At 41.0% G+C, this 21363-nt stretch overlaps 1 long non-coding RNA gene across 2 annotated transcripts in view; it reads left to right on the top strand.

The window, feature by feature from the left end:
• The window catches only part of LOC138223308 (uncharacterized), a 61679-nt gene extending 43912 nt beyond the window's left edge, over window positions 1–17767 (top strand). The window contains exons 3-4 of one of the 2 annotated variants that reach the window (XR_011181733.1): window positions 6404–6507; window positions 14479–17767. This is a non-coding gene — a long non-coding RNA (uncharacterized lncRNA). The remainder of the gene's footprint in view (window positions 1–6403; window positions 6508–14478) is intronic. The other variant, XR_011181734.1, reaches the window with a different exon arrangement.
• Window positions 17768–21363: the final 3596 nt, after the last annotated feature.

Below are 21363 nucleotides of genomic sequence, written 5' to 3'. Positions count from 1 at the left end.
TAGAACTTGATGTTATGTTAAGAGTATGTGACTTTTTGCAGATACTGATTAAGATTAAAGTATTACAGTTAAGTCTTTCATGAAACGTAAATGGGACACCAGGTGACAAACCAGATGTTGTCAGTTCTCTAAGATGTAATATGAAGAGGGCAAGGAAACTTTCTAAAATTGCTCTCGCATGTGTGATAAAGCTGTTGTTGGCCGATGTAAAGATGGGCTTAAATATTACACAAGAAACAGGGAAGGTGATGTCTACTGTAGATGTCTAGAAACCTTGACTCGAACCCTAGAACCACACAAAGCCATTCTGAATCTGGTAACAAAAAAAGATCAAGGGAAATTGCTCATAATGTCCTAAAACAAAAAAGCACTGCAAAGTTTTTTACAACTAAGTATATAAGAGATGTTTAATAACCAGTGTTTAGCATGTGTGTATAATTAAATGTTATATTTTGGTCACTTGTATATTACAGGTACAATGAAAGCTGCTTCATCCTCATCCTCCTCACCTGTTGGCATCTTGACCACATTTTGCTCTCCACTTTTCTGCATGCAGATTGTGTTTTGTATGCAGGCAATACTTTCAAATGTTGTACTTTGCATGCTTTCTGACATTCCTTGCTATTTGTGCTGTCCTGTGTCAGAAAGAGTGTGAATTTCTGCCTGCCTGAGTGTGTATCAGTGCTGCAGGTTTTGGACTTTCTCAGCTGATCTCACTACCCCCACCCCTACCCTGCTTTGCCTGAGGAAGGCTGCAGACTTTCTTCCCACCCCTTCAGTTCCCTAATAATTCCTCAGGAGTGTAATTTATCTTCCTTAAGTATATTTTCTACATTTGCCAGTTTAAGGAAGGAATTAAACAAATACTGCATGAGGTTCAGATATACAGTACTGTACATCTTAAAATGTCTCAACCATGCAGTCAGCCTGGACAGTAGCCAATACAGTTGAAAGACAAGTTACACAAAACCTCCCTGTCAGAGCAGTCTGTCACCAGTGCAGTCGACACAGCTAGATTTGCTAGTTAAATCACAGTGAAATACTGGACCTATTTCAGCTTCTTTTCAAATGTTGGTTTCAGTAGTTTCACTCCCCTGTGTAACTCGAATCAGGAAATGGTGTGGCAGCTCAGATCCATCTTAATCTTTTGTCATGATAAGTTATTTAATGCAGCTTGATTTAAAACAAGTTAGATTTTACTTCTACTATAATTCTGTGTGCCTTATTCAGCCATGTTGCAGACAGGCAAAAGGTTTCTGAAGCTTTAGTTGAACCAGTAAGGAGCGAGCAGTACAGATGCAGCCATTCAAAATGGGTGAGGTATTTCGCGGCATACCCCGGTGGGCGTGTCACAGTATCACGCGGTATCACGTGTGTCACGTGTGTCACGTGACTAACTATCCGGCGTCGCCTTGTAAAACCGCCAGGGGGAGCTTAACCTCTCATGTACAGCATTTGAGCCTTTAATTTTGAACTGTGTATTACAGCATGTTAATCATCAGTCATTAAAATGTTGGTATATATTATGAAAGCAAGATTGCTCAGTTGGACAGAAGTACATAACCTACCTTTATCAGAAATATTTATGCATCAAAGCCTTTACTGAAGATATTACTAATAGTATTAATAATGGATGACTTTGGACAAGCTGTATACTCAAAGTATAATTTCTTTAGCACATTTGTACAAGCACTTGGAATCTGTCCAAGCCATACTTTGTCAGGCATTTTGTTTTACTTCAACGGGGCATAAAAACTTCCTTGCTTTTAACAGGGCGTTTCATAATTTCTAGCTACGAAAATGATTTAAAATGCGACACCTATCATTCAACTAGAGCTTAAAATATCACAAGGAAAAATACACACCGGTATTCCATTTCTCCCTAAACATTGTAAGCTTCGAAGTCTTTAACTAACGTGAAACCGGAGTCAACAAGCATACTTTTAGAATTTGATTAAAAGGGAATATAATATGGAATCGCGTACCTCAATAATTTAATAACGGTATGATTATATCCATGTACTGCGGCAGAGCTATGTAGGGCTGTTTCGCCTGCCTGATCATGCGAGCTGTCTTGTAGCCTACTGGTCTAGGTGCGTGACTACTGGCTGGCAGGTTGTGTGTTCGAATCCAGCTGGTGCTGGACTTTTCATTTTTATTTATTTATTTTTTAATTGCGTAACATAAACATATTACCGTATGCAAACTGTACTGTATACAATATGTATATGTATATTTAATGTCTTAACTGTGCCCATTTAAGTATTGAATATTCATATCTAATTTTACCACTGAAGGGAAATCTTAACATAAACATACAGTATATGGCTGGTCTCGGTACTTTAAAGAAAAAAATACGCACCAGTATTCCATTTCTCCCTAAACATTGTAAGCTTCGAATGAAACCACTAAATAAAGACATAAATATAGAAATCTTAAGATTTGTTTTATTTAATGTTGGTAGCAGGATGAACTGTCAGAGTGTATATTTTGTCGCAAAGTTGCTACAAGATGTTAACAGTGAAAAAGGTATTTAGAAATGAGTTATTTCAAGATGAAAAAGAAAACATACACGAAACATGGTTTCATTACGACCAGAATCGGTCTTGAGATATTTTTAACTTGATTTACAGTATTTGAGAGGTATGTCTTAACACCGATACTACAGTGCTTAAGTACTGCTCACGTATATGTTTCTAGGTTTATATTATGCATTTCATACGGTCAAATTACTTTTGAGCAACTAATAAGAAGCGCTTAAAGTTATGCGTTTTAGTTTCGTTTTGTGCTGGAACCCGTGGATTGATTAGAGATATCAAGTACATACAAGTCATTTTTTAAATGTTGTAGTTCGTCTTGAAAAAATGTTACGAGTACATCATCTATCAACAATTACACAGGTTCTGTTTCCATATTGCGGATTTTGGTTAGGTACAGTATTATCAAATCCAGTGGCGCTGTGTGTTACTTTACTGAGTCCCAATCTGTGATTGAAACCTGTAAAACCGGTTTAATTCGTCACAGCCAGCACTCTTCAGGTGTGAGGGTCTTCTGCTCAGAATGAAACGCTAAAATGTTTGTGTATATTCTAATGGTAGTGGGGGCAGGGTGTGTGGGAACAGGTTTGTTCTTCACACCTGAAACATTTTCTCTGAAAGGATTTTCTTTGAAGTTTAACCGATCTTGTTACAGCATGTTACAGTTTACTATTATTAACCATATTAATTTTAACTTAATGTAAAATCTTGTAAAAATATATTTTCATTGTTCAAATATACATTAATATACATTAAGTCTGACTATCATATAATAAGTTAAATACAAAACTAAAGAAAAAATAGGGTTAAATATAATTCAAAATATTTTGCTAACAATGTTAACTGTTTATGAATAATAAAATGTATTAACTAAGGAGTAGGATGGCACAGTTGTTAGTATGTTTTTTGTTTTGTTTCTTTTTCATAAATACAACAGTAGTACCTGATGTCTCAGTGGCTTTCAAAATTAAATTATGCATGCAAACCTGTGAACTAGAAAGATAACTAAGATTTTAATACTAATTAAATGACCGCAGGCACTTCCCACCCCCCCTACATTCTCAGAGTAGAACAGACTAACCTTCTAATGAAAGACGGTCCACCCCCCACGGACAGGAAAAGTGCCCACAGGCACTTAAACTTAATATGGTCAGTAACGGTAAACAGTAACATGGTAAGAAGGAGCACGTACAAACGTTTTCGAAATAACCACATGTAAGACTCTGATCCTAAAAATGTTTAGGGAGAAAGTGGAATACTGGTGTGCTTCCAGAAGAATCAGTATGGCTCAGAGATTAAATAAAACTTCACAGACATTAACGAAGAGCATAACGCGTGTACTGTATACACTGCAAGTACAACCCAACTCTCTGCAGGAGTGCTGGCTGTGACGAATTGAACCGGTTTCACGGGTATTTTCAAAGTAGGAGGCGAGATTTCCAGCGAAAGACACCCCCTCCCTCAAAAACCCAGTAAATACAGTACTTACTAGTTAAAGGCTAGGCTCTCGACTACGGCGAAAGGAACCCTTCTTTCATTAGAAGACAATGAACATATTTTAGCCCTGAATGAATTAATAGCAAACATGGTTTACATAAAAGACATTTTTCCAAGAAAGTTTAGCCTTTGTCACTAATGAAACCACTAAATAAAGACATAAATAGAAAAATCTTAAGATTTTTAAAATACATGACTTTGCTAAAATTTATTTGAAAATAAAAACAATTACAACCGCCAGGGGAGAGAGAGAACAGGGGAGGGATGTTGGTTTTGCATAAAGGGCGGGGCTATGGAAATTAGGTCTGTTTGGGAATGTGTAGTTACATGTTCTGGCTGTTTGTGAATTATCGTTGTTGAGTATGGAGTGTTGAGGTATTGATTTTGTGTAATGCTTTATGTTGAAAATTGAGGTGGATTTTTTTTTATGATAAACAGGATAAACTGGGATGGGAGGAAGGTTTGGTTTTGCATAAGGGGCGGGATTATGATAATTGGAGGACTTTGCGAGTGTAAAATGGTTTGATTATTTGATTTTGTATTGTGGTTGTTATCTATGTTTTTGGTTGGTATTATGTTTATATGGTTGTTTTTGTTGGTTGGTTGTTATTATGGTTATTAATAATACGATCTATAGTTGAAATCTGAGCCTAAATAAAAAGAAAAAGCAAGTGATTAGGTTTATGAGCAATCTAATTACTTATTCGTTTAAAAAGCTATATAAAATAAAGTTTATTATTAATTTGCTGGACAGAGCGGTGAACATTATTATGCATGAGACAAAGATCCTGATCAGTTTAGAAATCTGTGTACGCTGTAAGGTTTTTACTTCTTAATTAAACTTTTAAAATACACGTTTCGAATAGAAAGAAATCCTCTTCCTGGTACAGTATGTATAGCAAACCAGCACGTCTTTTTTCTCCAATCAGAGGGGTGTCAGATGGTGTCAGCCAATCACCATTCTGCGTTGGGTAGCAACGGGTGACTGTTCTCAGGCGGAAGATGTAAGCAGCTTAATGTTCGTGTTAAATATTTTTTTTAAGTTCAATTAAACGGGCACAGTTAAGACATTAAATATACATATACATACTGTATACAGTACAGTTTGCATACGGTAATATGTTTATGTTACGCGATTAAAAAATAAATAAATAAAAATGAAAAGTCCAGCACCAGCTGGATTCGAACACACAACCTGCCAGCCAGTAGTCACGCACCTAGACCAGTAGGCTACAAGAGAGCTCGCATGATCAGGCAGGCGAAACAGCCCTGCCGCAGTACACGGATATAATCAAACCGTTATTAAATTATTGAGATACGCGATTCCATATTATATTCCCTTTTAATCAAATTCTAAAAGTATGCTTGTTGACTCCGGTATCACATTAGTTAAAGACTTCGAAGCTTACAATGTTTAGGGAGAAATGGAATACTGGTGCGTATTTTTTTCTTTAAAGTACCAAGACCAGCCATATACTGTATGTTTACGTTCCAAAATTAATATCGTTTATGGCCTTCACACGCGTTACAGTATGCTCCTATTCTTTTTATGCTCAGCTACTAAGATTTCCCTTCAGTGGTAAAATTCAATATCTACAACGGGCACAGTAAAGACGTTTACAGTACAGTAAGTCTTTCTACGACAGACCAACGGACCACGAGTGCCCCTGTCGGTCAACCAATCACGCACCGCGGTATCGCGTGTCATCTTACCTGCGGTATCTGTACTGCGGTGTCTGTACCGCGCACTTTGAATGGCTGCATCTGTAATTATATGCCAGTAACACCAACATTTGTTAACTAAGGCAAACTGCTGTTTCAAAGTGCCTTGGCCTATTTGTAGAGGTTTGAATGAACATCCATGTCCAGGCTTTAAAAGAACGATGTTAATTCCATGCTGCAAAGTCAATATAAATACAATGTTTCAGCTTTAATAAATTTTTGCTGGCTGATTTATCAACTAAAACTATTAAAGAATGCAGAGATTGAGAGGGATTCTCAAAAATATCAGAATCATATCAGAATTATATAGCTATCATCTTTTATTAACCAGCTTTGGTTATAAAGCAGTTATTATTATTTTTATGTATTTCAACTTTGAAGAATACATACTAAATAGTTTATTAGAAGTACACATTTTAAAAATATACAATTTTAAATTCAGATGGGAAATTTGATTACAAAACATTTTATAAATCAATTTGCCTAGATTTTGTGGAGGTGAAATCACCAATTACATCTTCATATGATAGTAGTCGACCCACTGCGTGATTGATGCTCATGATGGTAGGGTCCAACACAACAGAAACAGACAAACATCACCACAGGTGTTACAGGTGATACAAGCATTTTTTTCCTCTTTGAGATAGAGGTTGAAGAGGGGACGAAAGATTTCCTGAGTCCAGTACCATTATACCTTGGGGACCTAGAGGCGATTCCCAGATGCGAGAAGTGTAAATTCACAGTGGAGGGGGTGAGTCACACAATCCATAATGCTCTCAGCCTTCTTTAAAATCCTCTCTTTTTAGAGTGTATTAGGAGTTATTGGATGTTCCCCACTGATTGTGTCGTCTGTCTTTTCTGTTTTCTAAAAATGTTCCTAAAATGAAAGGGAAAGGTAAATGAAAATGAAAGGGTAAGGCAGAAGCAGACTGGGTGAGTGTTGAAGTGTGGAGGAGTGCGATCCCCCAGAGGGACAGGCACAGTGATTCGTGATTGCAGATGGTTTCCTTTGTCCTATGGAACAGGTGTGTGTCGGTTATAGAATGCAGGTAGTGAGTGAAGGTGCTTTCTCAGGAATACAATCTATTTGGCAGGGATAGTATTGGACTAACAGCTACATTTAAAGAGGGAACAAAATGACATTTTTTAGACAGTGTATCCCAGGGGCGTAGTCAAGGGTGGGCCCTGGCCCACCCTGATTGATCCTAGGCCTGCCCAATCAGTTCAAAGTCATTTAAGATTTTTTTGTGTGATTTCTTGTTTGCGTTACATGATTTGCTTTTTTATGTCACGTGATTTGTTTTTAATTTGCTATTGGCTCGCTGTATCTTTTGTGACCAATAAGAAAATTGCAGTGGGGCGGTGCATGCGTGGCCTTAGCCTAATTGGCTATTGTCGTTGTCAGACACTCTTGGAGCTATCTAGCGCTAGGCTTTTGGTTCGTTAGCCAACATGTCAATACAAATGAATATATCTACGTTTTCAAAAAGCTATGTTTAGATGACCAGCCCAGCCCCAAAACAGATAAGACACATGAGATGCTACAGGCAGCTGTGGAGACAATGGGGGCTAATACTGCAGCCATAGTTTCTTTGTCCGAGGCAAGTCTACGGCGACAGGACCACCAACAGATTTGTCTGCCGTTGACGAATTAGGCACTCAACCCAGGTTGCAGTCATTCCCAGCAATGGCAGCAGCAGGAAAGGCACACTGTTTTTCTATCAAGTGGTATGAACAATTTAAATGGCTAGAATACAATATAGCTAAGGATGCGGTGTACTGCAAAGCCTGCAGACATGTCCCAGAGATGCATACCGAGTTAGTGTTCAGTAGAGAAGGATTTAAAAACTGGAGTTTGTTAAGACAGGCTTGTTCAAAACATGAGAACAGTGAACAGTATCATATAGCATTTAGCAAGTCAGAGGCACACCAGGTGAGCCATGCTCCGGGCGGCCGTGGGACAGTGCTAATTCAGCTGCAGGGGGATGCTAACGTTTCATTTATAGAGAGGAATCGCCAGCATGTGGAAGTTGTTTTGGACATTGTCCTGCTGTGCGCAAAGCAGGATATTCCACTTTGAGGGCACAGGGAAACTGAAGAATCATGTCACAAAGGGAATTTTATAGAAATGTTCAAGCTTATTGCAAAAAAGTGTGACCCAGAAATTGAAAAGAGGCTCAGACAGCTTCCTTAAAATGCTAAGCTCATGAGCCTAGAGATACAGGCTGAGCTAGTGGAATCTGCAGCTTCGCTACTGTTGAAACAGGTGATGTGTGCAAGTAATATTAAAACAAACTTTTCCTAAAGCTGTAGTAGTTCAGGTGGGGAGCTGCTAAGCATGCGTAGGCTAGTACTAGGTTTGTTCCATGCTGGAAAAAAAGAAAGAAAGACAATGTTTCGGCCGTGGAGCCTTCTTCAGGTGTGAGAAAGACAGGGCAATAAGCAAAGGTAATGTAGCAGGAGAACAAAGGCTGGGAGGGAGGAGGAGCAGGGGACAGACAGAGAGGCCAATCAGGAGGTGAGAAGTCAGGACAGGTGAAGAGAGGTGTGAGATGAAACCTACAATGAATAGAGAGAATTCAGAAAAAAATTAGTCTGTCGTTGAGAGAACTGGAAAGGTGTGATCCTAACTGCAGGATCATTTTAGTTTCTGTAGTCTTTCTGATGTATGAGTTAGGAAAACCTGTTTTGAGAACACAGACGGAGAGATTAATGTGATCATGGCTGTCAGAGGTGAGATGCAAAACAATAGGGTTGGAGAAATCTTTAATCTTCACAGCCCTAACGTGTTCTCTGAAGCGGTCACGGAGTCTCCTTCCTGTTTCTCCAATGTAGATGGCTGGGCATATAGTACAAGAGATACAGTAAATAAGGTTGTTGGAGGTACAAGATGCCATCTGGGTGATCCGTAATTGTCCTGAGGGGCCTTGAATGAGTGTGGTGTTAGATATGTACTTGCAGGTGATGCAGAGAGCTCTGTTGCAAGGGAAAGTGCCTGGTGTCAATGGTTGCTGAGGGCAGTCAAGGGAGCTGTGAACAAGGTTACACTGATTTTAGGTTGCCGGCAATATGAGATGATGGGGTGGTCAGAAAAGAGGCCCTCAGTGGAGGGATAATCCTGTAGGATGGAAAAGTTGTTAATAGTCCTGGGGATAGGAAGTGTGTTGGGGTGGTGGGGAAGAACCAAAGGAATGCGTTTGTTACAGCGGGAGTTCCTGCTCAAGTTGATGGTCCGAGGGGTGTTTTTGGCTCGGGCCAGGATTCTGTCAATAATCCTGCTAGGATATCCTCTGTGGATGAAAAAGAGTAAATTTTGAGGGCTCAGTTCTGGAAATTGATGTCGTCACTGTAGAGTCATCGTAGCTCAAGGAGCTGTGAAAAAGGGAGAGTTTTTAGTGTGTTTTGGGTGAAATGAGCTGTATAGGAGATAGCTGTGTGAATCAGTGGGTTTGTAATAGAATTTCCTCTAAAACTTAATGGAGTGAGTGGGTAACTCCAATAGTTTCTGTAGTGAAGAGAGGAAAGGATGGTGATATGTGCATTTGTGGTGATTTTAAAGTCACCATAAATCTTGTACTCCACAGTGTTCATTACCCTTTAACTCATATAGAAGACATTTTTGCAACATTAGCAGGGGGTGCCATCTACAAATGGAGACTGAGGAACCATCAAAGACATTTTTGACAATTAATGCTCACAAAGGCCAGTTTCAATACAATCTCCTAGTTTTGGGGGTGTCAAGGCCCAACCTATATGGCAGAGTCTTGCAGAATTCCCGATACACAGTGCTATCTGGATGATATTATTGTGACAGGGAAAAATTATCAAGAACACAGAAAATTCAGAGAGAGTACTAACCAGGCTCAGAGAGTGTGGATTGAGAGCTAATCAGGCTGAACCTGAATTTCATAAAGGTGAAATGTCATACTGTGGTCACATGATTAACAAATATCCATTAGTCGCAGGGCAAAGTGGTAGCAGTGTTGAGAGCACAACAGGCACAAAATGTTTCTCAACTATGATCTTACCTGGGGTTGGTAAAATATCATCACAAGTTTTTACCAAACCTGTCAACAGTTCTTCCTCTCCCGAACACTCTTCTCCAAACAGGGGCTAATTGGAACTGGTCTGAAAGCCGTGAAAAAGCTTTCCAAGAAACAAAAGGATTGATCACATCAGACAGACTGCTAGTGCCCATCAGACTCCGATACTCTGCCTTACAGTATCGGTGCCGTACTATCACAAAAGCTTAAAGATAGCTCTGGAAAGGCTCTCAATCTTTTTTGCTTCCAGATCTTTGACAAAAGTAGAACATGGTTATGCTCAAATTGACCATGAAGCTTTGAGCCTTGTGTGGGGTGTAAAGAAATTCCACCATTGCCTCTGTAATGGTAAGGAAATTCCACCATTTCAGGTGGGTTCACTTGTTAGGGGCTCCTACTTAAAACATTGAATTCAAGGGCACAAGACAGCATGGAAATGCTGGTGGCTTGTCATGCCTTCCCCTCATGAAGCTGCAGGAATCAGAAACAACAGATCCACTGGAGATGTTTCAAACAACTGGTAGAACAGCAGCCAGTGACTTTGTTTCTTCTCTGTGTCTTCTTTCCCTCCTCTCTTTCTTTTTGCTCTGAATGTGATCTTATACACATCACTCTCATGTTTTTATGGCCAGCAGCCATATCACTCTGCAACTCAAAACTAGCAACCCACTGAAGCTAAGCAGGTGTGAGCCTGATCAGTACCTGGATGGACGACCTCCTGGGAAAATCTAAGGTTGCTGCTGGAAGAGGTGTTAGTTGGGCCAGCAGGGGGTGCTCACCCTGTGGTCCGTGTGGGTCCTAATGCCCCACTATAATGACGGGGACACTACCACTTACCCAGGTATTCTAAGATACACTTTACAGTTGTCTCTGCTCAAGGGACCCCCCAGACATCAGCAGACATCTGCTTTGAAGTTAGAAGTGCTTACTCTTCCCAGTGTCACAGACTTTATCTACAATCTAAGAGACACTTCTCAGTCACCCAAAGCTGTAACAATATACAGTAATTATGAAACCTGTAAAAAGGTCCTAATATGGACTTGGACCTTACCCACAAGTAGTTACGTTGAGCCTTTGACCTTCCCATTCATTGTTTAATAAATGCAGCCCTATTGGTATTCCAATAGAATTTGATCAGACCTTTTATGAATTAATTGAAGAGCAAACTTACAGATACACAATCAGAAGGACTAATATCACTATTACTGAAACAGGATGCAAAAGGGCGATATAAAGACCTTACACTTAAAGAACTGGAGACCCTTAAACGTACAGTGTTGTGGCGCAAACATTTAAGCAAAATGCATCGCAAATCATACTATATAAAAAAAAGTGCTGCATAACATTATACATCAGGATCAATCTGGATCTTTACAGGGACAATATATTGGGGACAATATTTGGAAACTTTTAGAGATAATAGATTATCATAACAATCCAAATATTCCAGGATTGAACTGTGTAGCAGATTTTGAGAAGGCATTCAATAAAGTACGTCTTGATTATATATTTAAATGTCTAGAGTATTTTAATTTGGGGGAATCCTTCAGAAAATGTATAAAGGTAATGTACAATCAACCAACATGTAGAATCTTAAATAATGGATAAATCTCTAAGAACATTTCATTACTGAGAGGGGTCAAACAACAATGCCCTCTCTCCCCTTATCTGTTTGTAATTGCAATAGAAATATTGGCAATAAAAATTAGACTTAATGAACAAATAGAAGCTCCTGGAATAAACAACATTAACTTAAAAGTACCTACCTGTATGTATGCCAACGATACAAATTTTCCTATTAAACCTAAACTGTCCTCACCATTAGCTTTAACTGCAGACCTAAATACCCTCTCAGTATTGTCAGGTCTCAAACCTAATTATGAGAAATGTACTATTTTGCGATTTGGTCTCTTGGCAAAATCGTCATTCTTACTACAGTGCAATCTGCTGATAAAGTGGTCAAATGGTCTGGTGGACATGTTTGGTATTTCTATTCAGGAAAATATGCAAGAACCTACCAAAGTAACTTTTGACTGTAAATGAAGTAAAATTGATAAGATGTTAAAACCATGGAAAAGTATAAAATCCCATCTCCACCTGAGGTTTTTTTTAACTTACTGTATATAAGCAAAAGATAATTAATTTGATCTGGAACAGTAAGCCAGACAAGATCAAACGAACTCGGTTACACAATGAGTACAATCAAGGGCGGCTAAAATGAATTAACATAAGGGCCTTGAATTATGTGCTCAAAGCTACCTTGAGTCCAAACCTGTATTTGAATAAACTATGGTTTTCTAGAAAGTTACCGAGATCTTATCATCCAGTTTTTGAAAAAGGGTTATTTGCCTTTTTGCAATTACAGCCAGTTCATTTCAAAAAGATAAGAAAAGAACCGTTACCAAGTATGTCGGGATTCCTAGAAGAGGTGACGTGAAGCTGGTTGGAGTTTCAGTTTAAATCCCCGGAAATTCTGACTGATCTACAGCAACAAGTCCTTCGGTTTCACTCAAACATTCAAATAACTGGGAGACCCTTTGCATGGAATCTAATGATGCAAAAAAGTATTGTTTTTATAAAAGATCGTATTGACAGTAATGGTAATTTCATGTCTTATACAACTTTTAAAGAAATATATGGAAGAGTTTCTTCTGTGTTTAACCAACTTGTGTCAGCAATTCCTAAAAGATGGAAACTTATCATGAAGAGGAAATACCAAAAATATAAGTCCTTGTACTGCCCCTATTCCATATATAAAAAATCACATGGTTGAAAATGATTGAAATAAAAACATGTACACTTATTTCATGGAGAGTAAAAGGTTGAAGTCTAGTCCAATAAAGATACAAAACAGTTGGGAATACAAGTTAGATGTGTCATTCCATTTTTAACTTGATATATAGAACTACCATGGATGTCTCTATTAGGATTATTCAATTTAAATTACACAAAATATTAGCAACTAGAAAAATGCTAAATCTATGGGGTTTGGAAAACTCCCCAATGTGTAGGTTTTGCCATATAGAGGAGTTAGATGAAACTCGCCTATTTTGGTTTTGTCCAAAAGTGGCTTTATTTTGGACTCAGACCTGAGCACTGGATTTCTCCATACAGTGTAGCCTTTGGAGTAGATCAGTGTACTTTTGGGAGACATAAGAAATAATTCAGATGATATTGGAAACTTAATTATATAGGTAAGGAAAGCCTTTGATTCTTAAAAAACAGGTTCAAGATGTTTGTAAAACACCACTGGCACCTTGAAACACCAATTTCAAAGGATCAAAAGAATATTAATTACCTTCAACATAAATGGGGGAAACTAATTGAGGGGGAAGTGTGGGACCCACCTTGACAGAATAAGAGATTCAGCCTTATAGACAGTTGAGAGGATTGCAGATCGGGTCGGGTGGCAGGATGTGGAAGAAGGATAATAGTGAGCTGGCTGCTGCTCAAGTTGTCTTGACTCTGTGGAGGTCACTGCTTTCCTTTCTCATCTTCTCAACTCACAGTGTACAATGATTAACTGTTATAACTCTATGCATCTGTCTTGTGTAGTCTTTGGTGTTCTATAAGAAAACGTGAAAATTGCTTATTTGTCCTTACAACTAACTGTTATACCCTATACATCTGTTCCCTGTTAAAACACACTGATTAGTGATGGAGAAAAGATATTGCTCAATTGTCACTTATGAGCAGATATAATTTATTGTTCCTGTGAAAGAAGAGACACAATTGTAAAGATCAAGTGTTGTGTAGAAAGGAAATGAAAATGAAGAGACAAATGAATTAGATTTTAGCTAAGACTGGAGCAAAAAGTGTATTGCCTGGGCAGGCTAACAAGTTCATTTCCAAAGTCGCACTTTCCTTTTTTTTAAACGTAAATGCTTTGCCAAACGCGATGTCAAGAAAGTCTCTCTCTACCATGATTCTTTAACAGTTTATAAAGGGTTGTGCCTCTGCTCTCTTCGGATGAGAAAGCGTCGTCAGTTTGTCCCAGCTGAGGGAACATGATGCTCCTGTCAGCCCTCCTGTGAGTGACGGTCTCCCTGCGGCAGCTAGCAGTTTCACCACTGTACCCACAGGCTCTCTTCCGTTTCCTAGGGGCTCTGTGTTCAGGCTTTAGGAGGTGATACTATGAACACATAAAGAACAGTAGTATGAACAATATTAGCACCATGCCTGTTTCACCCCTGGCCAAGAGAACAGGAATCCTGACTAGGAATTAGTGCTGATTAAGGTTAAAAAAGAAAAATGGACAAGTGATCTTCATCATAAACTCCTGCAGAGAGGTGGTGCAGAATGATTTATTTCTGCATGCAATTATATTTTTAATGACGGCAAATAGCAGATTGGGATAATGGCATGGTATGGTTTAAACATGGTTAGACTAGGCAGAAAAGTAAAAGCCAAGCCAACCTGATTTCTTATTCTCGAGTCAGAACTTTCTCAAAGTGCACAGGGAGATTGCCGTCACAGCCGATTACAATTTTTCCGGAGCGATTGGACCCTTTGTATTCACACGGGGGGCGATTGGATCCCCCTTTTGTGTGCAGGTGAAAACCTGGAAGGGCTTGGTGCTTTGGCGCAGATTGCCACCGAGAGGAGTGCTCCCTTCGCCACAGACTGATTGGATCTGGTTCGTTGTTGCACTGACAATGAAGCTGTTCTTCTCCTTGCAGGGGCTGCCCAGACACCTGTTCTTCATTTCAGCACTGCATTGTTTGGCACTCATGCCACTCCTATGGTAATGCTGTCTTAAGAACTTCTGATAGCGTGTCTCATCAGCTGGGGGTGGACAGCTCCCCCATCTAGGCACTGCAGTCATGACCACAAGGAAGAGGAGCAAAGGGGCCATCTTGGGAGTCATCCTGTTTCTCTGCAAACCAATGGAGAGAGAACGGTTCATAACAAGTCTGTAACTCTTGAATAGCTCTCAGTGACATTTCAATACTGTTTTTTTCAGTGGTATTACATAATTAAATTATAAGTGAATTCCACACCAGCACTGATTCTGTAAATGATTTGTACTCGCCACATCCTCAGCCATGGACTCGGAAGATATGTACTTTCCTAAAAACATTTCATGGGTTGGCTAGCTTGGCAGCCTCCGTGTTCTGAAAAAACAAAAATATCTCTGACTTCCTGCAAGTCCCTTTGAGAGTCTTTAACTAGCGATTAGGAGCTAAGCTAACCTGCCTCGCTGAGAATTGCTTTGAGAGGTGACGTCTCTTCAGCTGGGAACTATGCCCTCAGGAGAGAGAGAGGAAAAAGAAGCACTACTCTAACTCACTGAGAGGTGCAGCCTCATGACTGGGTGGGCCTAGACCCTCAGGAGACAGAGAAGAGAAGAATTAGTGACAACAGTTTAGCCATCGGTCCCCTTTGACTCACACTGCACGAACCTCCCCAGCAAGGGTCACGGTGCTGCTGCCACCCTACAGACAGAAGCTCAAGAGCATGCCACCTGCGATGAAGACCATGCGCCACCTGCGATGAAGACCGTGCGCCACCTGAAATGAAGACTACACGCCACCTGCGATAAAGACCCTGCGCCACCGGCGATGAAGACTACACGCCACCTGCTATAAAGACCCCACAGCACTGGTCAAATGCTGCTGAGCAAGAACTGTGCCTATTCAAAGATTCTTCCACTGATCTACAGTAAATGAGTTTACAGAGACGGTCACATCCTACACCAATTACTGTATGGACAGATGTGTTCCTACCAGGAAGATCCAGGTGTACCCCAATCACAAGCTCTGAATGAACAAAGACATTCGCTGTAAATTTAAAGCACAGTCTGCTGCCTTCCAATCAGTTGACAGAAACGCACAACAAAACGCACAACACGCAAGCTGCTCTATGTACATTATTAAAAAAACAAGAGGCCTAACATTCTAGTCACCCAGAAAACCCCAGACTGCTACTAAGCATTAAACTCTTAATATACCTACGGAGGCCACACAAGAGATGAGCTGCTTTCTAACTAAATACAATGCAACCTGCAGTTAAATCTCTGTTTGCACCCCGGAGCTTATATCCCCATCCCAAAAAATGCACCTAAGTTTTTTTCTCCCCAAAAAAACTGATTATTTTTCCTGTCTTCAAAGACCAATTTTTCAAGTTGTGTCCCTGTCAGACAGCTGAAAATGCTTGTAGATCTTGCCCTATGTGTTCACTAGCTTGGATAGAAATTTGATAGAAATGGGACATTGGACAAATATATTTGGACTTTATTGGCCGTATACAGTTTCTTGTATTGGGAATTTGTCTTTTCGCAGACCCCACCTTGCTCTCCATGAGATACACAGACAAGGAGAGAAGCTGGGGGTCAGAGCACAGGGTCAGACATTTATACAGCACCCCTGGAGCAGCTGGGACGAAGGGCCTCGCTCAGGGGCCCAATGGAGTAGGATTCCTTTGCCAGCCGCAGGATATGAACTGGCAACCTTCCAGCCAGATCCCTAGCAACAGAGCCAAAATCCTACATAATTTCTTCGTGAAGACAGGACCTGGAATGATAATGTTTGCATATCCAGACAATTTATGAAAAAATATTTAAAGCTATAGTAGCCAATGCAGTTACTATAGAATGCCTGTAAATGCTAGCTGATTTTTCAGGTGTGAGTTGTTGACTATAGATGACCCCTGGTTGCTATGTAAGCAAACCGATTGTTAATGTAAACAAAGCCTGGCAGGGATTTTTTCCTGAGTCATGTTACAGAGCTCCGTGAAGTTGGCGCCCACTACAGACAGCACAAACAGTGAAACCCACCTCATTCGTTAGTGCTACGTTTGTGCCGTTGAAAGTAGAGTTTATGCTGCTTTCGTTTCCGAGTTTAGCGCCTTGTTTTTCCAGGGTTATGACATCACTCAGCCCCCCTACTCTGTCAAAGGGAAACCCACCTCAATCGTTAGTGCTGCGTTTGTGCTGGTTTGTGCCATCGAAAGTAACTTCACAGCTGCTTTCTTTCCTGAGATATAGCGTCTTTATTTTTGGGGGGTGTGATGTCAGTCAGCACCCCTACAACGTTGTAGGGAAACCGAAATGGTCTCATTCGTTAGTCCTGCGTTTGTGCCAGTTTGTGCCGAAGTAACTTCCCAGCTGCTTTCGTTCCCGAGATATAGCGCCTTGTTTTTCGGGCGATCATGTGACCATGCACGGTGCCTTTGACCTCCAGTGACCCTGTCTGCCGAGTTCAAATACTCTGTAACCGGTGCGAGAGTAACGATTCTGCAGTTGTGTTTCTCTGTGTGCCCGTGTGGGGGGGCGGGGGTTGATTTTGCTTTTAATACCAGTATCTTCTGGGCGTTTGTGTGAACAGGAAAATTAAATATCATACCCTAATCAGGACAGTTGTGGATGTAGCCTTAAAAGGCGAACATTAGCAAACAAATGCATGTTCTTAGAAAGAGGCTTAAACTAATATTTTGTGCACTAATTAGGATTAAGAGGACTAGGAAGAGAAGTTTTGGCTTCTTTGGGTGTCAAGAAGAAAATGACCTGGAATGGAATAAACCTTTACCTGTTCCTTTGCAGCCTACGCATGTTGACACAGCTCCCCACCTGAAATATAGATTACCTCCCAGGTTTAAAGGTACGATATCATAGCAAGTATTAGGTTACAGTACAGAGGGTCCATATCAGCAAATGGTTCCATCACAGCCATAATAAGGAATGAATAATAAGTAAAACCATTGTAGGGAAACCGGTTCAGGGACGCCAAATATGTAATCATAGTGGCTCTCTGAAGGCACCAGTTCTGTAGGGTTTGGGCATTTACTGAGACAATTATTAATTGTAGCAGTAAATCACAAAGTTGATTCTTTTGATGGCTTTAGAATCCAACCATGCGATATAACTCAAACAACGCGCACACACAGGTACTAATACACGAGGATACATTTATTAATACATAGAATATGCATATAAACCTAACAGATCTTATCGAGAGGGTTATCAGAATACAAAAGGTATATATTCAGTCAGTTACAAAGAGTTACATATATCAAGAGGACATACGTTCAGTACATCATTCATTTAGACCGTTTTGTAAAGTGAACTTGGTTACAACTTCTACATTAGATACTCAAAACAAGTACATAACTCTTAGGAATTAAATTGATATCAACTGGTTGGGATAACAATTGAATTCTCGAGCTGTAATGCAGTGAAGTTGAATACTCATCCAATTTTTGGGGATTCAGATCTCCTGCGGGCACAAAGAAACAGTTGCAGGCTATTGCTGTCCAATCCGCGCTCTCTGGCTCCGTGCCAGGCTGTGCTGTGCGGCTTGCGACGGTGCGCTGCTGATGCTCATTGTTGGCTTTAACTAGCAAAGTTTGTGCACAGGAGAAAAGATGACTGTGGGTCCCAGCAAGTCAGGAAGAGGACCGGTTCGTTCCTGATGAAGAGCTAGTTCTGAATAGTAATTCAGCTGTCCACAGTTCCGACCTGTTCACGAGGCCTGCTGCTGGTTACTCTCTGGCAACCTCCACTCTAGACTCTTAGAACAAAGGAAAGTTCTGGCACTCGGACACACTGGCCGTTCCGTGGTTGTCCGGGCTGAGTCTCAGGATGGTCAGGAGGCGCGCTGCGAGAATGTCCTGCCCTTGGGAGCCCTCTGCTCCTGGGCCGTCCTGCCCTGGAATTCTCCTTTGAATTCCCTTTAGAACAGTCCACAGAATCCTCTCCAGAATCTTACTGAATCTTGTTGAATCTTCCCTTCAGAATCTATCAAGCTCTCTGTGTTGCCTGTTTTTACCTGGAGGAACTTCAGCTCATTGATTGGCTGAAAGTTCCATGGGCATCAGAGTCCCACGTGGGTTACTCGGCCCTACCAGTCCCTGATTGGTTGATCAAGGTGAGATATGAGTCACTTACTCCTGACACTTAGTAATGCAGACAAGATGTCCAACTGGCACTCCCTAGACAGATAGGCGCCAATGGATGACCATTGATCATGATAGCCAGGCTTAGCTAAGTGCATCCCCGTTTGGGAGCTGTCCTTATCAAAAGAAAACATCTTGCATGAATAGTTTCTCTGTGGCTGCACCACAGAGATGAACAGAGAAATGGGGCCTCATTTGGGAAGGCTCAGAACACTTAATTCTTTCTTATTAATAAGCCTCGCCGCTACACCATTCAGGTGGGGAGCTATGTCAGCATGCGTAGGCTGCAGAGGAACAAGAAATAGGTTTATTCCATGCTGAAAAGAGAAGAAAGAAAACACAACGTTTCGGGTTCACCTCACCTCACACCCAAAGAAGACACCTGAAGAAGGCTCCACAGCCAAAACGTTGTGTTTTCTTTCTTCTCTTTTCAGCATTGAATAAAGCTATGGCGTGTTCCTACGTAAAATCATTCCTGAAACAGGTCCATTACAATGCTTTCCCATTTTAACTAATTTTCCTATAACTTTACAATTTATGAAAGTACTTGATTTCTTTTATTTTTTCCGTACACTTTTTAAAAATAATTCTATGAGAGAGTTAGATTGTATTTCGCCTTGCGCCAGGCGGGCAAGCCATGGGAGTAGGGAGCGGGGTGCCACCACACGGCCGTCGTGGGAGACCCACAGTCCCTTAGCAGTATCATAACAGCAGCCAGAGCCCACCCAAGACTGCCGTTCCCTCTCATCAGCAGCCACCTGCAGCGCAGCCACATCACTTAAGGAAGGAGTCTGAGTGCGCTCCAACAAAACGATTTCTGATCTTCCTGTGCCCGCCTCGCACTTCACAACTGCAGTGGAAGCTGGTAAGAGTGTAGCAGTCAGCAGATTTGAAATTAGACTTGTATGCTTGATAAGGGCTGTTGCTTGTTGAGCAGAGCATGATGGAGGCAATTTAGCAGCTTTAACAACTTCGCTGTCAGAACAGATAGCATATCCTTAGAGCAAGGAGCCATCACAATTGTATCACAAACACAAAACACAAGCCAATTTAACTTAAATTAAATAAATATGACACTGCTTTGAAGAGTGAATCGGTAAGGACAGAATTATTTAGTGTGAGTTATGAATGGTCTCAATAGTTTTCCTATAACAGATACAGAACAATTTTAACAAGGGCTGTCTCTTTACATGACTCACTACAAAGGCAGACAGGTTAATGAAGGGAAGCTGGCAGTGAGTCTCAAAGTCAGTCTACACTATCTAAACAGCCATCCTATATCTTTCTGCAGAAAAAGCATCTGCTCACAACAGTCAGACATGGATAGCATCTGAGAGCATCCTAGCAAAGACAAACCTGACACTTTAAGCTCTCAGCTAGAGCTATGGGGCTCGATGGTCATGTCTTCAAAGATCCCTAACTGTTTAACTGCACCAAATACTGATCAAGTCAGTCATTAAGGAAATTCTTTTCATTCACACAGCCTCATCAAAGCCACCTTCATCATTTGGGTTGTGTCCCGGCCAATCTGCCTCCTCCTTCTTAGAGGATACTGTAAACCTTTAGGAACGATATGATCTAGCAACAAGGTTATGACACTGTAATTAGGCTTATGACAATCAATGACATGGCATACGTTTCTTTTAAATTATTTACGATCATCTGGCAATTTAGGAAAAGACTTGACTAATGCAAATGCATAACGTGTTACATCTTTGATACATATGTTTCCAAATCCAATGCGTGTTGATATTAAACAGCGCTTGTCAAACATTACGTATTAACAAGATATAAAGGGGAATTCAAAACAGACAACGGCGGTCCAGTTTGCGCCTCTGTCTCGTCCCGTCTGCTCGCCCCAAGTTGTCTGACGTTTCCCATTCCCGTCTTTTTATCTTCGTTTGCTGCACAATGACATCGCAAAAGTACAAGTCTCCCTAGTTTTTATATATATATATGCGTGCTCCCACCCGTGGACTCCTCGCCCTCCTCCTCCCCGACAGCCTATTCTGAAAGTGTCCCGGTCCTGCAACGTTATTAAAGAAGGCCGAAAGCAAAACCCGATAACGGTGCCGGGAGGATAAAAATGACATTGCAGTACTTACATTCTCTGTGTCGCGCTCATTCACCGTGGGCAATGGCGTTCTGGTCGACATTTTGTGTTTTTTAGGCCGCTTCGCAAAGCAACAAGCTTTCGGAGCGCAAAACAAGGGGGGCACTGAGAATGGGGGTGCTTTTTCCACCTTCTACACCTCCGACGGCATTTTGAGCCCGACCGTCCGAACCCCAGTCTTTTCCGCTACAGCATATTTCGCTCCGGGCCCGCTAGGAGCCGGGTGGACGGGTCTAAGCGGCGTCTGAACGCATCCTCCAGGTACACATGCACGCCAGCGCAGCGGAGAGAGAATGGGAGTTTGTATGAAACGGAGACTCTCGCATTGATTCACCCTGATAGACACACAGGGAAAAGCGAGTAGGAGAGAGGGGGGAGTTTCACATCTACAGCCAGGTCACAAGGAGACCAAGGTCGATGTACATACAGTATACTGAAGTTGCTTCTGGACTTGGAAAAGCGTGCAGTGGCATTTTGCAAACAAAGCCACTTGCCCCTGAAAGCCCTGAACCCAGTGGGTGTTCTCCCACTGCACCAGGTACCGGTCTTGTCTGATTGT

Source organism: Lepisosteus oculatus, chromosome 16, assembly GCF_040954835.1.
Source record: "Lepisosteus oculatus isolate fLepOcu1 chromosome 16, fLepOcu1.hap2, whole genome shotgun sequence".
NCBI classification, from domain to species: Eukaryota; Metazoa; Chordata; class Actinopteri; order Semionotiformes; family Lepisosteidae; genus Lepisosteus; species Lepisosteus oculatus.
Note: the sequence above shows the minus strand (reverse complement) of the source record. Positions and strands in the feature narration are given on the sequence as shown.